Source organism: Polistes canadensis, unplaced genomic scaffold (assembly GCF_001313835.1).
Source record: "Polistes canadensis isolate GaletaPanama2010 unplaced genomic scaffold, ASM131383v1 scaffold_101, whole genome shotgun sequence".
In the NCBI taxonomy this organism is placed as follows: domain Eukaryota; kingdom Metazoa; phylum Arthropoda; class Insecta; order Hymenoptera; family Vespidae; genus Polistes; species Polistes canadensis.
In genome coordinates this window covers 100,669-125,213 of record NW_014569648.1, presented here as the reverse complement: position 1 = coordinate 125,213, position 24,545 = coordinate 100,669, and the positions used below count along the sequence as shown (strand labels likewise).

The following is a 24,545-nucleotide window of genomic DNA, read 5'->3' as shown; positions in this document are numbered from 1 at the left end:
GATTGGAACTAGTATCGTTACTGTGATCTTGCATTCCCAGTTACACGAGAAGAATAGAGGGAAAATGCAAGAGAGAGAGAGAGAGAGAGAGAGAGAGAGAGAGAGAAAGAGAGGAAGGAAGGGGAAAAGAGTGATAGAAAGAGAAAAAAGATAGGTACCTATCGAAATACCGGGTCACCGTATTCCCGTAGTGAAGCACGCTTTTAAAGTACACTTTCCACGCGGGATTAGCAAGGATTACGCGAGCGTAATACCACGCCGTTTCACGAAAACGACCGAACGAACGAATTGGAACTTTTACCATTCCTTGTTTCCTGAAAAAAAAAAAATAAAAAAGCAAAAAAAAAAAGCATGGCGTTGTTACTATGAAGCGGAAGTAGGTGGGGGGGGTGGGAATGGGGGGATTGAAGAGCGAAAAAGTGTGAGAGGAACGATAGAAAGAGAGAGAGAAAATATATGTGGACGAGTGTGTTAGACCAGGAAAGCTCACATAATGTTAACAGTGGTGTGTAGGCAACGAGCTTTTCGTGACGCGTTCACAGCGACGACGTTTCGGCTCGTTTTCGATGAAAGGACAAATTATCACGCGGCAGATAATTACGATGAGAGGCCGACGTCGCTGAATACGACCGTTCGTTAATAACTGCTATCCTCGCTTCATTATACAGACCGCAATTTGCTTATTGGACGTTTAACGGCTACCATGCCAGCCAGTCAGCAACCTACGCTGCTGTGCATGAACTCGTTTTATTTTTTCCCTATACGTTATTTTTTTTTTTTTCTTTTTTACTTTATTTGAATAATATATTATATATATAAAGATTATGTATAAATTTGTTATATACATATATTATTTTATTATATAATATGTATTATTTATTACGAAATATTTTAACATTATGTACGCGAAGAAATATTGCATCTAGGTGATTCATTACTCGCGATTAAAAAAAAATATCCGGTTTCCTATGAAAGGAATCTTACAATTAGTACTACGTTGGATTACGTACGATCTAAATATGAAAACAAGAAAAAATCTTATCCATTATTAATGTATTGTTGGTTGCAGTTCGATCAAGCAGGAAATCCAGCGAATAAACATAATATTTTAGAAATAGCCGTACAGCGTACGTTCTTCGAATCGTGAGATTTTACGTAAACCCGAATTCACGATTGTTTACATACGAATAAACATAACGCGTCGATAACTTCGGAATATACGGCTGATAAAAAAACATAATGACAGATTAATAGAAGATTCAATGTGTTGCGTTATATGTCGGATTAATATATGTTTAAATAAAAGGGTTGATCGTGACGCGTGCTTCTAATTTTACTATAATTCGTTTAAATTATTATTATGGTTATTCTTCGGTACATATGTGATAAATACTTTTGTATATCCTACGTACAGTTTTTTATTTTGCAGAATATTTATTTTTTCATAAGATATATATTTGTCTCTTTCTTTTCAATTATCACCAACAAAAAGAATAATGTAAAACCTTTGTATGATTGTATCGTTAGAAATATAAACCCTTTGAAAGTTGCCCATTAAAATTGGCTCATACTTAATAGTTTGGCAAATTTCTGTGAACAAATAACTCGTATTGATCCACCATACAGGACGGAGTAATAAAGGAAATTAATCGCAATGAACGTTCTAACGAACGTTCGCTTGTTCGAGAAAGCGCTGCATCGTTCGCTAAATACACACGCATATCTATCCTTCGGTTATGTATGTATATTTGTAGGTTATTATAGCCCCTGTAGCAATACAGTTCGAGTACCTTGCAAATGATCAACGCTTTGGTGTTATTGAAACGAAGTACAGCAGTATAAACATCAAGATAAGATTTGTAATAACGTAAATATAAATGAAAATAAAAAAAAAATGAGAATACGATAAAATAAAATTTATCCGAAGATCCTGAAATTCGTCGATATAACAAAAATAACACTCTCGCGTAGTAAAAATTACGAAACGATTAATAAAGGAAAGATCAATAATTAAAGAAAAACACGTAAATATTAGCAAAGTTAAAACACTTGATTAATTTCAATGATTAATAAACCGTTTCCTTGACCTAAAACCCGATAAAATTTCATTACAAACATTTGTAATTCGTTGTTTGTTTATACCGGAAGATCTCTTTACAAAGACACGTAGACATGTATGAACTTTGTAAAGCTTGTGGTAAGCAGGAAAGTTCTACACGATTCGTTCACCCTCGTTTGATCGCGACGTTATCGCGATACGTCCTACGTGCATGTCATAAAATAACCTTCGTGACACGCGAAATGGAGGGTGTGGGAAAGAAAAAAATATATATATGCATACGTATATACATGTACAGAGAGAGAAAGAGCGAAAGTGAACGACCGCCTTTGGCGAGTTTTAAAGCAGCCACGAACTTTTTCACGCTTCGTAAAAGTTTTCGTCGCGTGGTACGATGGCGCGCGCGAGTTGCCACGAAATAAAAATAATTTTCCCCGACAAGTGCACACCCTCTTCTCTTCTTCGCTACCCCCTTCCCCTCCCCACTCCCCACCCCACTCTGTCCAATGGTAAAAGCCGACAAGTAGAAGCACTCGAGCTTTTAATAAATACTTTCGGAGAAACAACTCTTTCCATCCTTCCTTCCTTCCTTCCTTCCTACCTTCCAATCTTTCTTTTCTTCCCATTAAATCAAAAACATCTTGGATATTTGCGATATTATATCACCTTTTCTCCTACTAACTTTCATCCCAACGTTATTCTTTACCATAACAAAATATTTCTTTTTCATTTTTCCATACTACGATATCGCTTATTCAGATGATCATTGAAATTTATCGCAAAAATTGCACATAATATACTACATTTCATCGTAGTTATTAGAGTTGTTATCTTTTTTGTAGAAGATTGCGAGGTCAAATTTAAAATTTCGAATATGAACTAGTGAAAAGAAGAAATAATTCTCTTGGTCTCCGACAATATCTAATAGCACGGCACGTAGAAAATCACAAAGACTTACTGTAGTAGTCGTTATATTCAACAACGACGATAACGGTGGTCCACGTTGGATTATGGTTAAAATCGTATCTAACAATTCGTCTCTTACTCTTTCCTTTTCGAACGTGCACATTATCTCTCTTTCTCTCTCTCTCTATCTCATATTCTCCGTCTTCGTTTTCATGTGCATCTATAGACACATGTGTGTGTGTTGGCCAACTAGCATCTAAATCTTCTTACACCCCGTACGTTCCACCGTAGTGAGAAGAATAAGGGTGAACATTGGAAGCTAGCTATATCGATGGAACAGCGGTTGTATCGCGCGTGACTGCGCATGGTTGAACGATTCTAAGGATGTATGGGAGTCTATACGTGTACACGTACGTGTACGTACGTCTTCGACCAATGTCCACAAGAATCGTCGTAGCGAATGAAAAGCTACGATCGGTTACAGCATTTTGCGATTACACTGGAAGCTGTGCTGGAAGGAGAAGAAAGGTGGAGGTCAGGTTAAAGTAAAGTATCTATGCTGGGTCGGTCATCTTTCCTTTATATATATTCTTTACAACGGTACGATGATGTCCTCTAGCTGCAAACTTTAAACATCAAATTTTTCATTTTTTCTTCTAGTATACAACTACGAACTTTCTAGATAAAACTGTTTCACGAAGATTCAAAATGGATATAACACATATTTTACAACGTTGGTTTCGTCAATTGATTTATCTTATCGATTTTTGTAGTCTAAATTATGGGAAATAATGGAGGAAATTAAAAAAAAAAAGAAAAAAGAAAGAATATTAATTCTCTCGGGGCCTAGTGTTCAGATCAAAGGATTAAACTTTTCAACTCGTTCGGACGAGTTAAACTATCTTACAGTCCGTGATCAAACGTAATCGACAAAGATCGAAGTTGAAACTTCAAACGGAAGAGGTATGGTAAAATTCGTGGGGTTGCTTGGATCGATTAATTCATCCTTGCGAGACCGTCAAACTAAGTTACTATTAATGGAAGCTAAGTTATTAGCAGCAAAGTCGCGGCAACTGATTCAGAATATCTGATCAGTTTGAACCGTCTAAAATTATATTTATCCGTCTCTCTTTATTTCTTTTCTTTTTCTTTCTTCCTTTTTCTCTATTTTTATCCTCTCGTTATCACTGCAACGTCATCTTACGTTGTCGACGATGCCTACGATTTGATTTATCTTTGAAAGCATCTTAAAGCGTCTTTTGCCTAAGCTTTTGCATATTTCACGAAGTAGTAACACGATACTAAGAATCCTCTCGATCGAACCCTGCGAAACCCCCATCGGGTTTCTTGGTAAACTTTAAATCGATGCATTAATAAAAGGAACGGCCAATTGGCAAAAATTCAAACGGTAATTATGAAATATATGTAATATAGAAATAGATATCTATATGGATATGTAATTCTGTATAATAATATAGAATATAAAATATGTGTGTGTGATATCTATAATATCGTCTATACTCAGCCGAAAATCACTAACTACATTTTCATCTTTTTTCATTGTAATCAATTACTACTATTACTACTATTTTTTGGAATTCATTAACCATTACTACATAAAAAAGTATCAATAGTAATATGCGAAGAAATAAACAAGAAGCATACTCTTCTTATTAAAATTTTATTTGACGAGCAATAACTCAGATATTAATCATATTATCATAAACTGCATAAGATTAAAAAAAATCCGAAAATTATCAATATTTCTATTGACGTTAACGATTATAATATATCTTTTTGCAGAGAGTACAAATTTAGGACATTTATGCATAAATAAACATATGACCTGTTGCAATTCACTCGAATGCAGCATTCATTGAAAAGAAAGGCTACGAACCAGTGATCTTTACAGGTTCAACGGGTTTACATAATCTTGATGCTCGAAAATAAACTAACATAGAAAGAATATTTTTGTTCTAAGCAACTATCAAGTATCGTCAGACTACCATCCTCTTTACCCACCTACATCCCTCCTCCCCACTTCGGGCCTTCCGATTGGGTCGCGATCGATGACGTTACTTCAAAGTTGCGTCAAAGAAAAATTTTCTTTTTGTGCTAGTTTTTCCTAACACCTAGGTGGTTTAACCCCTTAACATGAAAAGTATCTTAGGAGACAGAAAAGAACATTGATAACGCCGTGTTCTCTTTGCAATGAGCGAGTAGGATGCTACTACGATCTACCCATCTTCTTTCCCCCATCCATTTCCGAATTTATCGATTCCACTTCGGCGGAAAGCTTTCCATTAGCAACATACTAAGGCACGTATGCACCAACTATACGCGTATTTTGTCGATGTGCATTTCCAGGCTAGCTTGGCCTTACCTATTGTAACCAACCAATCGGTGCAGAATTTCGCGTACAAATGCATTGTGTGCTGTGGACCTATATATTCAGCTCTAGAGAGAGAGAGAGAGAGAGAGAGAGAGAAAGAGAAAGAGAAAGAGAGATAGATATTAGTATGAGTATAACTGTGAGAGGGAAAAGCTTTACGTTTATGCATACACACAACTAATATGCCTCCGTATGTTCACGTTATATCAACATGAATCAATAAGATACACGCATATGCGTTAATGTAACTATATTCTCGTTCTCTACTCTCTCTCTTTCTCTTTCTCTTTCTCTTTGAACACATTAATACTCAACGGAAAATGATATTTCACGAAGGTTAGTATCACTTGCATAGTTTGCATCCTGAGGAAAATATTGACGAAAGCTAGCTCATTTCTGCCTTCGCGTTATCGATCACATATTGCTAACATACTATTATTTTCTAATAATAATGTAATAGTATTATTATCCTTATAATTACAGGAATGATGTTAAAATATCTACACGAATAATAATCGACGCGATCCATCGTTATATTATAATAATTTTCAAAGATAAATTTCACATCTCTAATCCGTAAAAGATCAAAGTTCATTTTTTAGATTAAAAAAAAAAGAAATAGGAAAAAAAAGAAAACAACCATATTACATCCACCTGAAAGGAAAGAAGAAAATTAGCAAATTAACCGCATCTTTCGTTCTTTGTTCTATTCTCAACGTCACGAAATGCATGCATTTAGAATGCTGAATTATTCAGGGAGGCTCTATATTAACATAATGGAGGAGTGAGAGAGAGAGACAGAGAGAGAGAGAGAGGAGAAGGGTGGAGGGGATGCAAATTCACATCATCTCGTCGTAATTGTAGAGGATGATCAGTAAGATTCAATATTTACCGCCAATAGAGACATGCCAGCGATATCGTGGACGAGCACTACTCAGAATACAAAAAAATAAGTGATCTCTCGTCCGACATTATTTGATTCTTTTCTACTTTTTTTTTTTTTTTTATGTATTATCATCTTCACATTTTCATCCTCCTCTATATTATGTTTTTACAATTATAAACGATAAACACGAGGAAAACCTTTTCGTAGATGAAAATTGAAATAAATATATTGTGAAAAGATGTTCGTTAAAAAATGTTTCTTTTTCCAAATAAATAAACATCTGTAACGATACGTATGATACTCATACATGCATATATACACATTTCGCGTACGCGTTAACAAAATATTTCATCGAAGAAATAAAATTATAGAGAAAAATAGAAATTTCAATTTGTTTATTAGAAAATTTTCGAATAATTGTTATGACATTTTCAATGTTCGTTATTAAAAATTAGAGAGAGAGAGAGAAAGGGAAGGCAAAACAAAAACAAAGAAAAATAAGGCAACGATTTTTCAATAAATGTCATTCTAAATATATCTATCTCATGTAATGCATTCCCCCTGACAGTTCTAATCTCTTATATACTTTTTTTTCAAAAGCGAGACTGTGAAGGACGTATGAATTCGATTCTCGGATGCGGTCGCACGGAATCTGCCCCCTTTTTTTCCCTTTCTCTCTCTCTCTCTCTCTCTCTCTCTCTCTCTCTCTCTCTCTCTCTTCTCTAGCTCCACTCCCGAAGAACGTCGTTTATCACGCGATGCAATCGCATGTTCTCGTATAACCACTGTCTGCTTCTTCGTTTTTTTCTTTTTCCTATACTTTTTTTTTCTCTTTTCTCTCTTTTTTTTTTTTTTCTTTTTTTTACTCGACTAGTGGGAAAGCGTCGCGCGACGGAATTACGCCCGCGGAGAAGAGAATAAATCCTTCAAAGGATTATTCGTGCTTTAAGGAAGAAAAATTCTTCGTGATATACGATGTGTAGAAAAAAAAAAAGAAGAAGAAAAAAAAAAGGAAAAAAATAATCCACGAGTACGTTCGGTTATCCACATCAAGGAATAGATACTTTTCTTCTTTCTCGTATTTGTGTTTCCTGGCGTGCATTCGATAAATATAAGAAAAAAAAAGAAAAAAATATCTAAAAGAAAAGAACAAAAATTGATATCAATTCGAAACGTCAACTCGGCTCAAGTATTTCATTTATTTCTACGAATTTAAATACCATTTAAGGGGGATGAAACGTGTGTCATTGTTTTTTACTTCAGAGGGAATAAAATAATTCGTCGAATTATAATTATTACATGGAATTGAAAAAAAAAAAGAAAAGATAAGAATAGGATAGAAAAAGGGTTAAAATAGTATAGCATAGAATTAATTGAAATAGACACAATATAACGAAAGATATTATATTATAAGAAGAGGAGAACTAATACCGAATGCAATTAGATACAACTCCCCAACTTATACGCATGATTATAACGAAACGTAATAAAGCGTTAATTGAAATTTCAACGCGTGTTAACCCACACTTGTCCTATTTCTTTCTTTCTCTCTTTATCTATTATTTTATTTTACATTTACGAAATAGTGAATGTTAGGGAAGTATTACTTTAGGTAGAAGTACCTGAACGCAACTGATATTATTACCCGAGGATTCTTAATTGAGAGTTCGAAAGAGCCAACCCGTCAGTGCGATTATAATCGAGCAAATCGTATTTAGAAATGCGTTACAAACGAAACAGTTGGAGGGTCGAGTGTCGAAAGGTCATGCTCGTCCATGAATACCTCGCAGCTCATGACGTCATTACAACAGAGAATTTCGCGAGGGTATATCCATGTGCTAGAAATGCCAAAACGAAAGCTTTTAAACGAGAAACTTGGAAGTATTCCTCGCTAAGCAATTTCCATTTAAATATGTGGATACATTTATCTCATAACCGTTCCAGTTATCTTTAACTTAAAAAATTGCTACACAAATTAAAATACACAAAAATAAAAAAACGTAAGAATATTTCTTAACAAATATTTCTATTCATATAATTATTTTCTATATTGAACAAAATAAAACAATGATAAATAAGACAAAATAAAATATAAAGAAACAACTCTGTTTTTTTTTAAATTTGTTAAACGCCAAGATAGCAAAATTAAAACACAAGAGAACGATCGAGCATGTAGGATAGACGCACGCATTTTTGCTTTATGTTTTCAATGGACGAATTGTGTGGCTCTCGAGAACATGGTGAACGACTGTGTGATCTTAAAGAATAAAAAGAAAATAGAAAAAGGAAAGAAACAAAAATAGAAAGAGAAGCGAGAAAAGAAGAGAAAATAGTCATCCTTCCGAGGGTGGAAATTATACGAAGAGGAAAAGATCATCTTGGAGTAGAAGAAGAAGAAGAAGAAGAAGAAAAACCGGGCAGGGAGGAGTCGGAAGAGGGAGTGGGGGGGAGGGGACTTTCGAAGTCGGGTGGGAAAAGTGTGCCGAGTCGACTTTTATTACTCCCCCCCATTCCCCCTTTCTCTCACTCCAACGTATTTCCACCTTCGTGCTCTCGTGTCTCTATTGTTACCTCTTTTTGCTCTACTCCTCTCTCTCTCTCTCTCTCTCTCTCTCTCTCTCTCTCATTTTTTTTTTTTCTGTATATCGTAGTTGCAAGTCTCACGTACGTGAACGTGCTTGCATTGTATGTGTGTCTCTCTCTATGACCGCTCGGGAGCACGCTTGCATGACTTTTTCTCTGTTCGCGACACCACCGGCAACGACCTTTTGTGCCTTCGAGCTTGGGCTTGCACCACCGCTCTCGAATGTAGACTCAGACTGCACACACCGTGTAGTACACCAAGCTGCTTGCGATAGTTACAGGCTTTGCGCCGCGAGTAAAGCGAGTCAAACAGAGATGAGAAAAGCTCGACTCTTTACTTTCTTCTTTCGGATGCGCATATCGCTTTAAACAATGCGCGCGTGCGTCTCTCGCGCACGCTCCAACGCCAAACCTGAATCGATGATATGCCTTTTTTTTTTTTTTTTTTTTCTACTGCTTCCTTTTTTCCCCCTTTTTTAACGTATATCTGCTTGCCTCTCTCTCTCTCTCTCACTCTTTTTCGTGTTTTTTTTCCTGTTCCTTTCCAACGAGTAACAAAAAAACAGACAAGGAAAGCTTTTAAAAGATAGAAAATAGGAAAAAAGAAAAAAATAAAATAAAAGGAAAAATGTGCGTTGCTTCCACGCGCGATATAAGTGAAACACGTATTTTCATGTGGAAAATAATCAATTGATTCATATATGTATACAGTGAATGTTTGTACTTTAAAATTGTACATCGTTACGTTTATATAAATTTTTGTTTGGGAATTATAGGATATAGTGTGTTCGGGATGAAGAACATTTAAAAATAATTAATATGTTAGTATATCTTAATTACATATTTAATGGGCTTAACTCGAACGCTTTATCTGCAATAAGTGTATTAAACAAATGCTGCGAAAATAATTGACGAAAATCGTGCATATTGGTATAACAGGGGTAATATCCAATTTTTTTTCACGTCCAATAATTGCTTGGTAATCCTCTGTTTTTACTGTTCTTTAAATATTTTTTTTTTATTATCAGAGAATCATTTTAATATCCATTAAAGTATTGATAATATAAAATAAATTTGTTCGAAAAATTACTTATTTATTAATATACGTCAAATATTAAACAGTTTCGATCTGATATTTTATTAGATGAAAATGTTCAACTCGAAGTTATTACCGAACGATAACATTTTGTTTGTTAAAACAAATTTAAACAATCATAAACATTAATAAAGTAAATTAGTATGTTCTACATACCTTAAATGATTGTTAATTAATCAAAGGAAGTATATATTGTTCTCTCGTAGCATGGAGAATAAATTCGATGTAACCTCCTCTTCAAAATCCAACAGTAAACTTTGTCCCCTATGTTTGTCAGTTAAAATTCTTCTATTTATTGTTATTTATATGACTTTCCGAAGGCTACGTGTGTGTACAATATATAAGGAAAATAATATTAGTAATAAATAGTTTTTATTCTTCTGAAACTCCTATATACAAGAATTAATAAAACAATTTTAACTAGCTTTTATGGAAAACAATGTCTAACGGTGGATTTCGAAGAGGATAGTGCATCGAACATATACTCCGTACTTTTAAACTATAATAAACATTTCCTTTGATTAATTAGCAGTCATTTAAGCAATGTCGAATACTTTTAAGATATATTACATCACTATTCATCCTTCCATAAACAAACGCATCTCGCAATAACTATTGATCGATGTATCTCATAGATACACATACACACATACACAACACAACACATTAATATTAGAACCTTCTATAATTTTATTCGACTATCGATCGATTGGTAACTTTTCTCACATTCTCTCTCTAATTCTCTTTTCATATTGTTTCATAAAACTTAATCGTTACCATCGCCGAAAAAGTTTCACTTCAAAAAATTATCAACAAGATCGACTAACGAATGACTTTATCAAGATTTCGTTTCATTACCAAACTCAATGTATTACGTTCACGCAAATGTGTACGTCCCGTATATACCCGAATACATATCTGAATACAATCTGTTTTAATCATGGCTGGCAGTGGTCATTTGAAAATACATTGCGAAACAAAAATCGAATTCATGTCCCTGTCAAATTTACTTTATTCGTTCTATTGTACTACTACTACTACTACTACTACTACTACTACTACTACTACTACTACTACTACTACTACTACTACTATTATTACGTAACCATTTTAAGAACGGTTATCGCATGTATTTTAATGTCAGATATTCCAGATAGACACGTGAATTTTTATTGACCTGATTTCTTCCCCGATTTTCTCTCTCTCTCTCTCTCTCTCTCTCTCTCTCTCTTTCTATGCCAACGAGGAACGTACACGCTGCGGTGACACGCGCATCCACGTACGAAATTGGAAACGACGACTCCCCGAAAGCCGATTGGTCATTTAAACTACGCGAGAAATTTGTTGGGTTCTGGGAACATCGTTGTCCGATGACGAAAAGTTATTTTTAAGAATGAAAAAGAACAAAATAATGCGAAAGGGAAAAATAAAGTATATATAGAGATAGCTCGTTTTTTATATCGGAACACGATTTTGTTACGAGTATCGGAAAAAATAGTCACCGTCCCTTTTGTCATATTTTTCCTATGGTTTCCTCAGCATATATATATATATATATTTTAAATATAGAAAAAGTAAAGCGCTATCAGGCAAAATACTTTTCCTCTTTCGCACGAATTAACCTACAAATCATGAAATTCATTTCAAGCTTATCGACGAATCAACGCGCATTAACACACGCATTATGACTACCTTTCGCTGACTGCACCCGTTCATATTTGTAAATTATAAATTCAGTTATATATATATATATAAATGTTATATTGTATATATATATATATATATATATATATATATCAATGTTAGCGATTATACACGTAGCTCGTTTTAAATCGACTCACGATATTTATGATTACACCCGGCTGATTTCGTTGAAATTCTCTAATTCGCCATGTTTTATGAGCAGCAGCCTTCTACATATAATTAATCAGCGACGTAATTAATGATATACAACGGTGTTTCGGAATAACTGTTGTTATGCGAGTCACTTTAAATGCAAACCGGTAACGAGAATGAGTAAAGAAAATCGAACGAACTCATTTTATACGGGACAACGATGGCAATGTGAAATTATGTCTCGCTATTTATTGCTTTTCCCTCCCCTCCCCCTCCCCACCCCCAACTCTTTCTCTTTTTTTCTCTCTCTCTCTCTCTCTCTCTCTCTCTCTCATTCTACACCTTTCTACACTATTATTTTTTAATTAGGTTTCTTTGTTTAATTTTCTTTTAAAATTGTTCTCAATTCTACTCAGTTTACTTTGTTTTGTAATTAACTTTAATTCCATTCGTAGCTCGTAATTTTGAGTAATTATTATTGCTTGTTATTTTCTCTTTATTATTTTTCTTATTCTATTTCTCTCTCTCTCTCTCTCTCTCTCTCTCTCTCTCTCTCAATTTTTAATAAATCATTAGTATAGTTTCCATTTACATTTTTTATAAACGGTCGAACTAAACGAGAATTCTAAACGATTTGGAGAGAATAAAATAAAGTAAAATATCTAAAGAAAATACTCGAATGACATCGTGGCTCGTGAAATAGAAATATTTCTGAATTTATGTGAACGAAATCAAACAATACATAACAGTATACGTCAAAGTAAATATAGAGGATAAAAATTTACTGAATTCATTTTACGAATTATCATTACGTTGGCCGAACTCTACTGAAGCAACGTACTGAATTTTTCCACATACATACATCTATATATACTCGTAAAAAGCAAATGAATTTGAGTGATGTTCGTTAAAAAGAGGTTGTACTTCAATGTTCGTTTTTTCACTATCGATTCCCTGAAACGGTGTTCTTTCTCTCTTTTGTCGATAAAGCGACAAACCTATAAAATTGAAGTTAAACCAAACAAAAAAGAAAGACAAAGATAAAGAGAGGTCCTAACAGGTCGAAAAATCGTGAGAGTCCTAACGATAGTTCAGAAAATAAAACGATTTTGGTGTCAGTGAGAGTCGACAAATCGTGACGGTCTTTTTTTTTTACTAGTTTCAAAGTTTAAAACTAGTGATCGTTAGGACACGATGACGACTACTATTGCTACCACTACACAACTATTCCTCACAAAAAGAGACTAACAATAAGCGTAAGAGCGAGTCAGCAAGTGTATCGTATCCGTAAATCGTTCGTTCGTGGTGAACAGTAGGAAAAAAAGAGCACAATTACTCGCTTGTTTCGAACAACTCATATAGTATCGAATAATGCGTCACTTGTTTCGAACGCTTCGGGATCATCGTGAATGATCGCTCGTTACGGCTTCTCGAAAATCGAAACCCGTTACATCCGGTGGAACGATTTATGTGCACCTGTACACGTTAATCCTTTTCCTGAATGCATACACGTACGTATAGATGAATAGCGGAGTGCAATAATAGCCTTTAGTAGGATTAACAAAGATTATATACATTATCATTATTATTATTATTAGTTCAATTAGTTAATCAAGATTAATATCAGTAAACTTAGAACATAATGCTTTTTATATTCCGTTATATGAAAAAAAAAAAAAAGAAAAAAAGAGAAAGGGAAAAGAGAAAAGAAAAGAAAATAAAATAAATTATGCTCTTACAACATTATAAATTCATATTCTTAATTGTTAGATTATTATTAAGAAGATAAATAAAAACAATGAAATATGTAGATACAAGCCGTAGTCGCCACCATGATTGCATCTTAATGTACACGCATTCGTATATATTCATATTTACATATATACATATCTAAACTAATTTACACGTGCACGTAAACACTTGGTGCTCTTTACATGAACAACACTTCAGACGCCTAGTTGATAAACTCAGAGCGTAGGAAGGATCATAAATTCCATTTTCGCATGCCCTGCATTTAACTTCGTCCGTGGTATTCGATACGTTATTATCGTACCGCGCTATCGGATACACGTGTTTTGGAATGTTTGCCTTTGTCCGAACGGAGCAAAGGTATTCGACACGTTCATGTAAATTCAACATGTAAATACGTGCCGCGTATGCGAACATCTTGCAAAGCCGTTGGGTGTTTCCATAATATCCTCGTATCACGTAATCGACGATCGTGAAAGATACGAGATACGTTGGATAAGACGTCGTACATATTCGAAACGATCTTCAATTGATTGATATTCCAATAGATAAAACATTTACAGGAATATTATGATAAGAAATCTAGAGTCGATACATATCTATAAATAATGTTTATTTCGTAATATTTTATTTTCTTATCACATTTGCGAGTCTTCAAAATACAACTGATTTTCAATATTATAAATTTTGAAATATATACTATAATAGACGACGAGCTTGCGAGATGTTACTGATCAGTATACAAAAATAATGCTTCTATCAAATTTTTTCTCGTACTAAGGTAATATTATGATATATTGTGTAAATCATAATCTTAATTCTTTTCAAAAATCATATATACGCGTGTTAAGTATGATATTTATTATTATTTATTAAACTCTCAATTAAATTGATATCTTATTCATTATTGTAAATGTACATACGTAAAGGACATCTATAAACTGATTGGAATTCACTTGCAACTTTAATTGAAATAGCGAGAAATCCATCGATGCACCAATGACCGTGTAAAGAAATGACGCGCATGTATTCGAATTTAAAAAAAAAAAAAAAAAGAAAAAAAAAGTATCTATTTATCTTTAATATTTGCGTGCATGCCCAATTTCCACTAGAAACGAATCGTCGAAGTGTGTTAATGCAATTATAAAACTAAAATCGTCTCTCGCCGTCAAAAAGTGATACGTTTTCTACGAAACAAGCGAACCCGAGCACGCTCCAATTAACTATTGTAACTACTTCGATAAAAAAAAAAAAAAAAAAAAAAGAAAGAAAAGAAAAAAAGCACAGAAAACGCGAATCCTTTCCACCTTCTTTTTTACCTTTTATTTCTTTTTTTCTTTCTTTTTTTTTATTTCTTTTTTTCCCTGAACCACTTACCTATTCCTCTTCTTTCGCTAGGCGTTACTTTACTTTGCCGATAAGGCAAGCACGTGAATCGTTTGTACTCGTAATTAATTCCCCCGATTTATTCGATTAACACACAAAAATATCATGATTAAATCACGAAAGCAAATAAGTCAAAGCAATCAAATAAATCAAATAGGAATAGAATCGATATAAAAGAAAAGAAAAGAAAAGAAATAGAAAAAGAAAAAGAAAAAGAAAAAGAAAAAGAATATATATTCTTCCGGTCTTTTACTCCCTTTTTGTTTACATTCACCCCTTAATAGTCTTTCGTGTCTAACTCCTGGTTGTGTGTACTACAACGAGCTATTCTTCTCCATGTGACTTAAGGAAGAGAATAGAATAGCGTAGAATTAATTAAATAAATGGAGAACGAGTAGTAGTGAGGAGGAACAGTGGAACGGGCGGACGTAACGACGGAAGGGTACAATCCAGGCCAGGAAGGACGAAAGATTGAAAGAAAAAAAAAAAAAAAAAAAAAGTTTGGATGAAGGAACGAGGGTGAGAAGGGATGACTCGTTCCTATAGACGACGAAACCTTCCGCTAGATTTCTACGGATTCGAGTCAACGACAATTCTCTTTATCTATCTATATATCTCTTCTTTCTTCGATAAATTTTTTTTGCACCTCGCCTGCCTCCTCCTCTCATTATCGTAATCGAGAATAATTTTTCAGATCGCGACCCCGTCATTGCGTACAAGACCGATTCGTCCGCAAAATTGAGAACGGCTCGGATCGAACACAAAGGGGCGTAGAATATAGAAGGAGAGAGGGGGGGAAGAGGAACGGGTAGTAGTTGGGAGAGATGGGGTTGGGTGGTAGGAAAAAAAGGGGGGTGAGTGCTTCGTCGAAATTGAGGAATAACGATCCCTCGGGACAGACGGAGAGAAGGAGAAAAATAATTCCTTCCCGTCTCTCTTTTACTTTCTTTTTCTTTCTATCACTCACTCACTCATTCATTTATTCACTCTCTCTCTTTCTCTCTCGCACTATCGCACTCTCAATTTTTCCTCTTTGCAATCCTTCTCGTTCCTCCTTATTTCTCTTCCTCTCTTTATCTCACAGTCTCTCGATCACTCTCAGTGCTCCACTAAAGCGTAATAGAAAATACATACCTTCGATCGGAAGATCGTCGTTCCTCCATCAAAAAATTCTATCCTCTCACATAATTACTTTCATCCCGTTTTCTACGCCGATCAAAGACACCTCCGATAATACGCGTGACTATCAAAATCGTTTTAATACTACTCCGTCTCGTAGAATGAAAATTTCATAAATCTATTGATCCTCGACAAAATGAATACGCGACTAGAATTTAATATACTATTTTGAATAAAATTATCGCATTAATTATTCAAAACTACAAAATATCTATCTATCTATATATTATGTTGAACTAATCAAAATATTAAAGAAAAAGAAAACGAAAAAAAATAATTTTCGTATTCGAATTGACGAGGAAATATCATCATCGGCCGATTTTATTATCGTCGTTCATTCGTGATAATTAGGAATCGTCGAATCATCAGGATTACCAACGAGTAAACAGCCTCGGGTAAAGGCATCTTACATTAGACGAGAAAAGTTTGTTCGTCTTTATTGAATCCCTTCTCCCCTCCCCCTCCCATCTTCCACTTTCCATCCATCCTTACCCCGATGGTCACGATTACCGGACCGTTTCTTCCGAAATCAAATTCGATGCCGCGAGCTAGTCGAAAAATCATTCCAAGTTGCCTCGAGCATTATTCCTTCCTCAACACTATTTCCTTCCGTATTTTCTTTCTCTGCTTAACCCCTCTTTCTTCTCTTCTTTCTTTACTTTTCCCATTTGACTCCGGTCATCGTCTCATTGGCTCTTTCTTCTTTCCCTTAACATTATTTTATCCATCTGAACCTGAAGTTACATTTCGCATCCGTCCTTTTATCCTCAACCACCCTTTAGTCGGATTCTTTCTCTTCTTCTTCTTCTTCTTTATCATCATCATCATCATCATCATCTTGAAGCCCTCTCGAAGATCACCTGAATTCATGAAAACCAGCCGCTCCTTCGACGCGTACGCTTTCCGGAATTAGGGTAATTAGAGGCAATTCTGAGCTGGAATTAAAGTCGGGATAAGATTACTTCTGTTCCTCTTTCCCATCTCTTCGTTAGAGCATCCACCCTACATCCTTCGCGCGAGCGGATACACGAGAGGGTGTATACCCTTCTTGCTCGTTTCTCTTTCTCTCTCTCTCTCTCTCTCTCTCTCTCTCTCTCATGTCGCTTCTTGTCGAGCTCACAGAGACATTGTAGCATCTCGTCGATCCTCGAACCTAGATACACCCTCTCTTCCTATCTCTGTCTATCTCTATCTCTCTCATCCACGTCTCTGCTATATCCTCCCACGTAAGGCACAATTATGGCGCTTAATATCTCGTTTCGTCCCATCCTCCTTCGTGGTTCGTCGTCTCGTGAATTAACGCGCGCTATCGCTCGCGGCCGTACTTGCATGTAGATACACGAGTCTCACGCTAGTTGCAATACGAGTTTCAAGTAAAAGAACACATAAGAGAACGATATATATGAAGTAGTGAAGGATTTGATGACAATGATAACGATCATTATGACGATTATTATTATACACCACAACAAATGATTTCTTTCGCATACCCCTTTAACATACCATACTTGTTAACAATTGTTCAATTGTTCGTTCGATAAACATTCGAATAAGATAAATCACTCTTTTTTTATTTTATCCTTTAATATTATCCTTTTAAATATAACGTGGGAAAAATATCGTTATTAGATCGTAAACAACGCGCGTGTAAATTTGTTCTATGGTTATTATTATATCCCATCGTCGCAATATTACTCTAATTAATAAATAGGTATCGTAGGGAATCATATAACGGATCAAGAGATAACGAAGTTTAGATGTATAGTGTTTTGAATATTACAAAAAATGTATGTCTGCTTAAATAAAAAAAAAACGCTAAACTTTAGAGATTAAGTTACTGAAGAAGTCTCAATAAAGGAACGAAACGTCCAATTTAATCAAAACGAAGTTCTAGTTATTTTGAATGTCCAAATTCCCTACGATACCTATTTATTAATTATTTTATTTTTGGACGAGAGACGAGAGAAACAACTAATTGAATTACTCTAATTGTTCGATTCTTTTTTTTTTTTTGATAGAGAACGAAGTAAAAAGGAAAGTAAAAAAAAAAAACACAAAAAAAGAAAAAGGAACGAAAAACGCAAAAAAAAAAACAAAAAAAAAGAGAGAAAGTGAAAAAAGAAGGATTCAAAAAAGAGCCGATGCTCTTATCCTGCTTCCGTACTCTTGATATTCGAACTCGTTCGCTTAAGTAGAAACCCACTTTTAAGGACCGATTAAAAACTCTCCCGAAGAGAAGGAAAGAGAAAGGGAGAAAGGGAAAAAGAGAGAGAGAGAAAGAGAGAGATAGGCGAGTTTGCTGATTAAAAACTCTTAAAGTGCACGCTCGAATATCGGCCAACCTCGAGCAGCAATAGAGAAAGAGAGGAAGAGAGAGAAAAAGAAAGAGAAAAGAGAGTGGTGTAAGCGCGCGCACATTGAAAAATGTCCGAGTTTTCAACTCCGACAACCATACCTTAATCATTCTCATCCTCGTTCAGGTTTTTTTTTTATACTTTTGACGCGCTCCCTAAGAAATCATGACAAACGATGACGTAGTAGTAGTTGTATATGTATTAATACACATAGACACGCTTACTGTCCCTACTGTTACGAGCGAACTCTTAATAAATAGATTTAATTTTCATCTAAAAAAAAAAAAAAAAAAAGGTATCTCTTTTCTCGTCTAGGAAAAATAATTATATTATAAGAAATTTTAAATGAAATGAACCGCGATAATTTGAGTTCGCATACGTTCGTTGAAATTTGTCCGCGAAACTCGATAAGAATTGTTGATTGACAAAGTTAAAAAAATTAAATCATTAATCAATTTTTCTCCGTCATTTACGTTCATCATTTTTCTTTCTCGTTCAATTTTAATTTTTTGTTTTCCTTTTCTCTACAGCGTCGAGAATACAAATGACGTTTGAAACTAGCACGATGAAAGTATCAAAGGTATTTCTTCTAACGAAATTTGCAAATGCCTTCCATTAGCGAAAAGGGCAAGAATATAAAAGAAGTAAAATGCAAATGTTTGCCAAACAGTGATTGAAAATCGTTAGATAAACGGTACGTACCACTTGCCGACTATAAGTAAAAAATATTTCACCGTGAGAAAATAACAGACGTGCTTATATAGCAACGATTTATTTCTTTCTTCGAACGTTGTCAATGGGTAAAAAGAAAGAAAGAAAGAAAGAAATAAAGAGAGAGAGAGAGAGAGAGAGAGAGAGAGAAAATAATAATACGGAAAAAAGTTCGAGTGGCGTGTTTTCTCACACGGAAAATCGACCTACGATAAAAAGTTTGAGGAAGAATAACTGTTAAGATAGAGAAGCTTATAACGAGGAAGAATTTAAATGGAGAAGATACTAACTCTTTCTCTTTTTTTGTATAAGAAGTAAAATAAAAATAATTTAGGTAATCATTCCAAAAAAAAAAAAAAAAAAAGAGGAAAAAAAAAAAAAAATCCTTGGAAAATATTCAAACGAACCAAGAGTTGTTTCAACGTCGCAGCAATGAAATGAACACAAAGATTCGATGAAAATCACACNGGCGTGTTTTCTCACACGGAAAATCGACCTACGATAAAAAGTTTGAGGAAGAATAACTGTTAAGATAGAGAAGCTTATAACGAATAAGTGAATTAACACTGCCTTAAAAAATAAAATTATTGAAATATAATAATTTCTGAATGATAGAAAAGTTGATAAATCATTCCAAAAAAAAAAAAAAAAGAGGAAAGAAAAAAAAAAATCCTTGGAAAATATTCAAACGAACCAAGAGTTGTTTCAACGTCGCAGCAATGAAATGAACACAAAGATTCGATGAAAATCACACCTCGTGTACGCGCGGTCGGTCGACGGTCCCGTTGATTGTTTCAATTCTCTAATATTGACATTGCATTAAGCTCCGACCAGTGATCTATTATTCCATTAAACAAGATTTCACTCAAGGGAACGTTTCACGGACCACAATCATTCCTACTTGTTCGTCATTGCATTTTTTCATGTGAAAAATCGTTAATTTTTACGATTGGATCGGTTCACTAGAGATGCTTTCGTACTTTAACTTCGTTTGTTCCTTCGTTTCTTTCGAGTATCGATAAAAGAACGAAATTCTTTTAATAATGAACTGAACAATATAACAGAGAATGGTATCTTATTGATCATTTGTGAAAGAAACTATGATTGTGCCATTACTTTTTCAATGTAAACAAAAAAAAAAAATAAAAATATAATATTTATATAAAGAGAAATATAAAGAAAAAAGAAGAAGGTTCAATTTATCGTTTGTTACTTTTCGCCTATAATAATTGTACATTTCTCTTCGCGTTAATACATAACCCCGTTAATCGGTTAATTATGTTCGACGTGTATACACGTCAATTGAAAACTTCATTACGGTACGATTGACCTGTATACTCTCGTCTTGTAAATTAAAAAAAATTATTACTATCTGCTATGAAAACTCCAAATTTCTGGAAAAAAAAAAGTAATGAAAATATCATGTGCTGGTATATTTATTTTATATTAATAATGAAACGTATTTTTTATTTTTACTTTTATTCTTTCTTGTTTATAATTTGATTATTTTTTGTGATAATTATGAAAATTTTCAATAACAATTACCATTTTCAACAATGAATCGTAATTATTGTATAGAATAAAAATGTAATATTTCCTCGTTTTGCTTTTATTTTCTTCGTAACATATATAACAAGAGAATTTTCCATGCGTTTAATGTATATACTCGTCAATGCTTGATTTTAATTACGCACCCCGTTGAGAAATTTTTAAAACTAAATGTCGTAATTAACAACAGAAACGTTTAAAGACTGAATTAACGCGTTGTATGCAACAGATATTTAAAAAACAACTAACGTAACATTTCTGTTACGCCTTTAAAGATCCCTCTAACATCCCCCTTCCTTCTTCCTCCCTCTCCTTCCAACCCTCTACACGTGATTATTCAGCACACGTTGTTTGACAAATAATTACGCTTTACGCAACTGTACAACGATCACAAATATTGTATCACTGGACTCGAATTAATCGTTACGAATTCATCGATTCGCTGGTGTGCATACAGCAATGCCTGATTTGACTCTTCCGTTCTCTTTACGTGAGTAAAATAACTCGCAATAAAGGAGAAATGAAAATAATAGAAATAAAACGTGTACTGATTATTCTTTTAATAAAGCAGTAATTAATTAAATATTAAAATGCATTTTAATATTCGTTAAAACAAAAGAAAATTATATACTATTTGTTCATTGATAATCTCAATTCATTTACACGAAAGAGAATGTTCGTCATTTTTTATTCCTAACAAAATGAATAATTTCCAAATTTTTCAAAATTCATTACTAAAACATTCAGTATGCGCGTATTAATAACATGTTAATATATACGATATTCAATATTTTTAATATTGTTATACGCAAATTTTTAATACCTTTAAAATGATATATCACAACGCGACAGGAAGGGCTTTTCAAAATTTTGAAGTAGGGGGATAGCTAGGATGAAAGTGGTAGAATATGAAATTACATTAATATTGATTTTAAATTACACATCGATAGCCGTATCAATGCATTTTTATTTCAAATCAATATTATTTAAAATCAAAAATTATTTTATGTGGAAAAATATAAAAAATGAAAATAGCACGCTCTATGTAAATACACGAACAATACGCTGATACTTAAAAAGAGAACATGATAAAACGTTGTGACATGAATTCGTATAAAAGTTCTTTTGTTTTTCCGGAAGAATATTTAACCCCAGAGAGAGAGAGAGAGAGAGAGAGAGAGAGCTCCTTAATGTAACAAACATTGTGACGGAAAGTTCGGTGATATCCGCGAGTTTCGATCGTCAAGGAAATATCTCCCGACACGAAACGGGTCTGGCGTTACGATTTATGCGATTCCTCTTTCTCTCTCTCTCTCTCACTCACACACGATATTCGAGCATTTTGAATTGTTTTACATTTTGAAAAGTCCCGCTTGTCGCGAAAATGTCACGTAAATTATATCCTTCCTCCCTATTTTTTTGTTATTCTTTGTTTTCTTTTTTTTGTTTTTTTTTTTTTTTTGTTTTTTTTTTTATATTTGTCAAAAAACATTTTTCCCTCAAGCGTAATTTTTCATACGCTTTGTTGGTCGCGAGCACAGCGAGATCGAACGTTTATTAAACGAAAGAAATTCAAGATGCATTATAACATTCGCGAAACGATTCCAACTCGTTAAAAGTATCGCCTGAAACGAAACGATTCGCGATCTATACATAGATATATTATATATTTAATATATATACACGAATGTATCTCTCTTTACGCGTATCATACGTGTATATACTTTTCTTTTAATATTTTCTATATCAAAACAATTCATCGAATTAAGAGTCGTAAAAAATAGCAGGAAACGAGAAATACGCAGATAAACATAATAGTTTCATTATTTTACAAGCGCCGTTTGTATTGTAATAAATTCATCACTTTATCGTAATACTTATTTATGAATCATATATATATGTAGGAATAGGAAATGACCGAGAATAGGGTATCGTGTGTGAGTTTATCGCACCAAGGCTTCTGGGACATCCCCGAACCGGAAGGAAGAAGAAGATCGGGCAATCGGGAATGTTCTGGAAGATGCGAAAAAGGAAGTGGGTGCATGGTGGAGGACTAATGTATAAATTGGGGGATAATCGGTTGTTATGGGTCAATGGTTATAAAGAGTTATTGTTGGAATAAGTGGTTACAAAGAGTTGATATAGGCAATTGATTGAGAGCGAGTGTGATAACGGTTATCAGTTGTACAAACAGTTGTTAGATGGAATGTATCACATTACTTAAGAACTTTTGTGAAGCATAGTTATAATATCCCATATTAAATATATTATTTTAAGTATAATTGACCTTGGTGTAAGTTAATTAATACCTCTACACTAAACCCAATCCTACATATATATATATTTATGAATCATTTATGTATCTGTTATATTTATCACAACTACAAAATCATTCTGTTTTCCTTTCTTTCTCTTTCTCTCTCTCTTTGTATTAAAAAAGAAAATAAAAAAGATAAAAATAGAGAAAGAGGAAGAAAAAGTATAGAGACTGAATTTTAAGATAATAATGAAAATTCAATGTTTCCTTTCCCAGGAGAACTCGGAACCTCGCAAGAATGCGGGACCGGCTATCGTGGTACATGGTCTTCTTGATCCTGCCGACAATTCTCCTGGCCAGGTCGCTCGACAAAGGTAAATAATATCCTAGATCGAATTCCTTCGACTGTTGGTCAAAATTATAGCCACCCTAGTTCTTCTTCTTCTTCTTCTTCTTCTTCTTCTTCTTCTACTTCTTTTACCCCACGTGCTACATACCAAACGTCAAATCGAAATCTTTAGAAAAACGTTTTCGATTCCCAACGGATGCTACCTTTTGACAAAATATTACGTAAAATGTTACAAGGACGAGCACGTCGTATCTCTCTCTTTCTCTCTCTCTCTCTCGAGTCTATATCACGTAAATGTAATATTTATTACAAATTTATATAAGAAATAAAAATAAAAATAAAAAAAATAAAAATAAAAATAAAAATATAAATACATATGCATATATATGCAAATACATACAATATCGATCTTTCCTTTGATTTAATATTGAAATTCCTTCGATAGGATTTTCCCCGATTCAAAGGAAAACCTACGATAAATAAGCGCGAAAGTATCGCGAAATGACGTAGGATATTTTTTTTTTTTCCTTGATATTTTTCTCCCCTTTTCTCTCTCTCTCTTTCTCTCTATCTCTTTTTCTGTGTATACGAATAAAAGACGACTCTCGTTTATTGACAATGCGCACACTTTCATAGAAAACAAAGGCGCTTTGCACGTAAAGGAAAGTAACAAAGTTATCGAGAAAATAGAGTTAGTTTCTCATCGGTGTTACGCGCACCAAATAAGATAAATCTTTTTACGAATTCGCTTCCTTTTGTTCTTCCTTCATTCCGACCTCACTCTTTCTCTTCATTTCATCCTTTTCTATTCACACACACACATACTCTCTCTCTCTCTCTCTCTCTCTCTTTCTTTCTTTCTTGTTTTTTTCTTTCTACGTTTTTATAACGTCTTCTCTCACTTTCTTCTGCTTTTTCCTTCTCGTTTTCCTTCACTATTTTCACGAGAAACTATCACCGTATCATTCGTAACTTCCTTCTTTCTTATTACTTCAGCTATCTTTTTCTATTTCTCTCTTTTATTCTTATTCAGCAAGCTAAGAAGAAGAAGAAGAAGAAGAAGAATTCGAGTAGTTTCTGTCAAGCCTTTTGTAATTTATGCAAAGCTGTCAAAGCAGGGACGTCATCTTCTTCGTCTCTTCTTGCATGAAGAAACAAGAGCCTTTGGTGGATGTGTGTGTGTGTGTATGTATATGTATCTAAGAAAAAATAAAATGAAAGAGAAAGAAAGGAAGAGAGATTAGAACGATAAAA

General features: G+C 34.0%; 1 long non-coding RNA gene across 1 annotated transcript in view; it reads left to right on the top strand.

Moving 5' to 3' along the window:
• Window positions 1–24,545, top strand: part of LOC106787435 — a 136,761-nt gene that overhangs the window by 92,509 nt on the left and 19,707 nt on the right. Inside the window, exon 2 of the long non-coding RNA XR_001381783.1 lies at window positions 23,219–23,316. This is a non-coding gene — a long non-coding RNA (uncharacterized LOC106787435). The remainder of the gene's footprint in view (window positions 1–23,218; window positions 23,317–24,545) is intronic.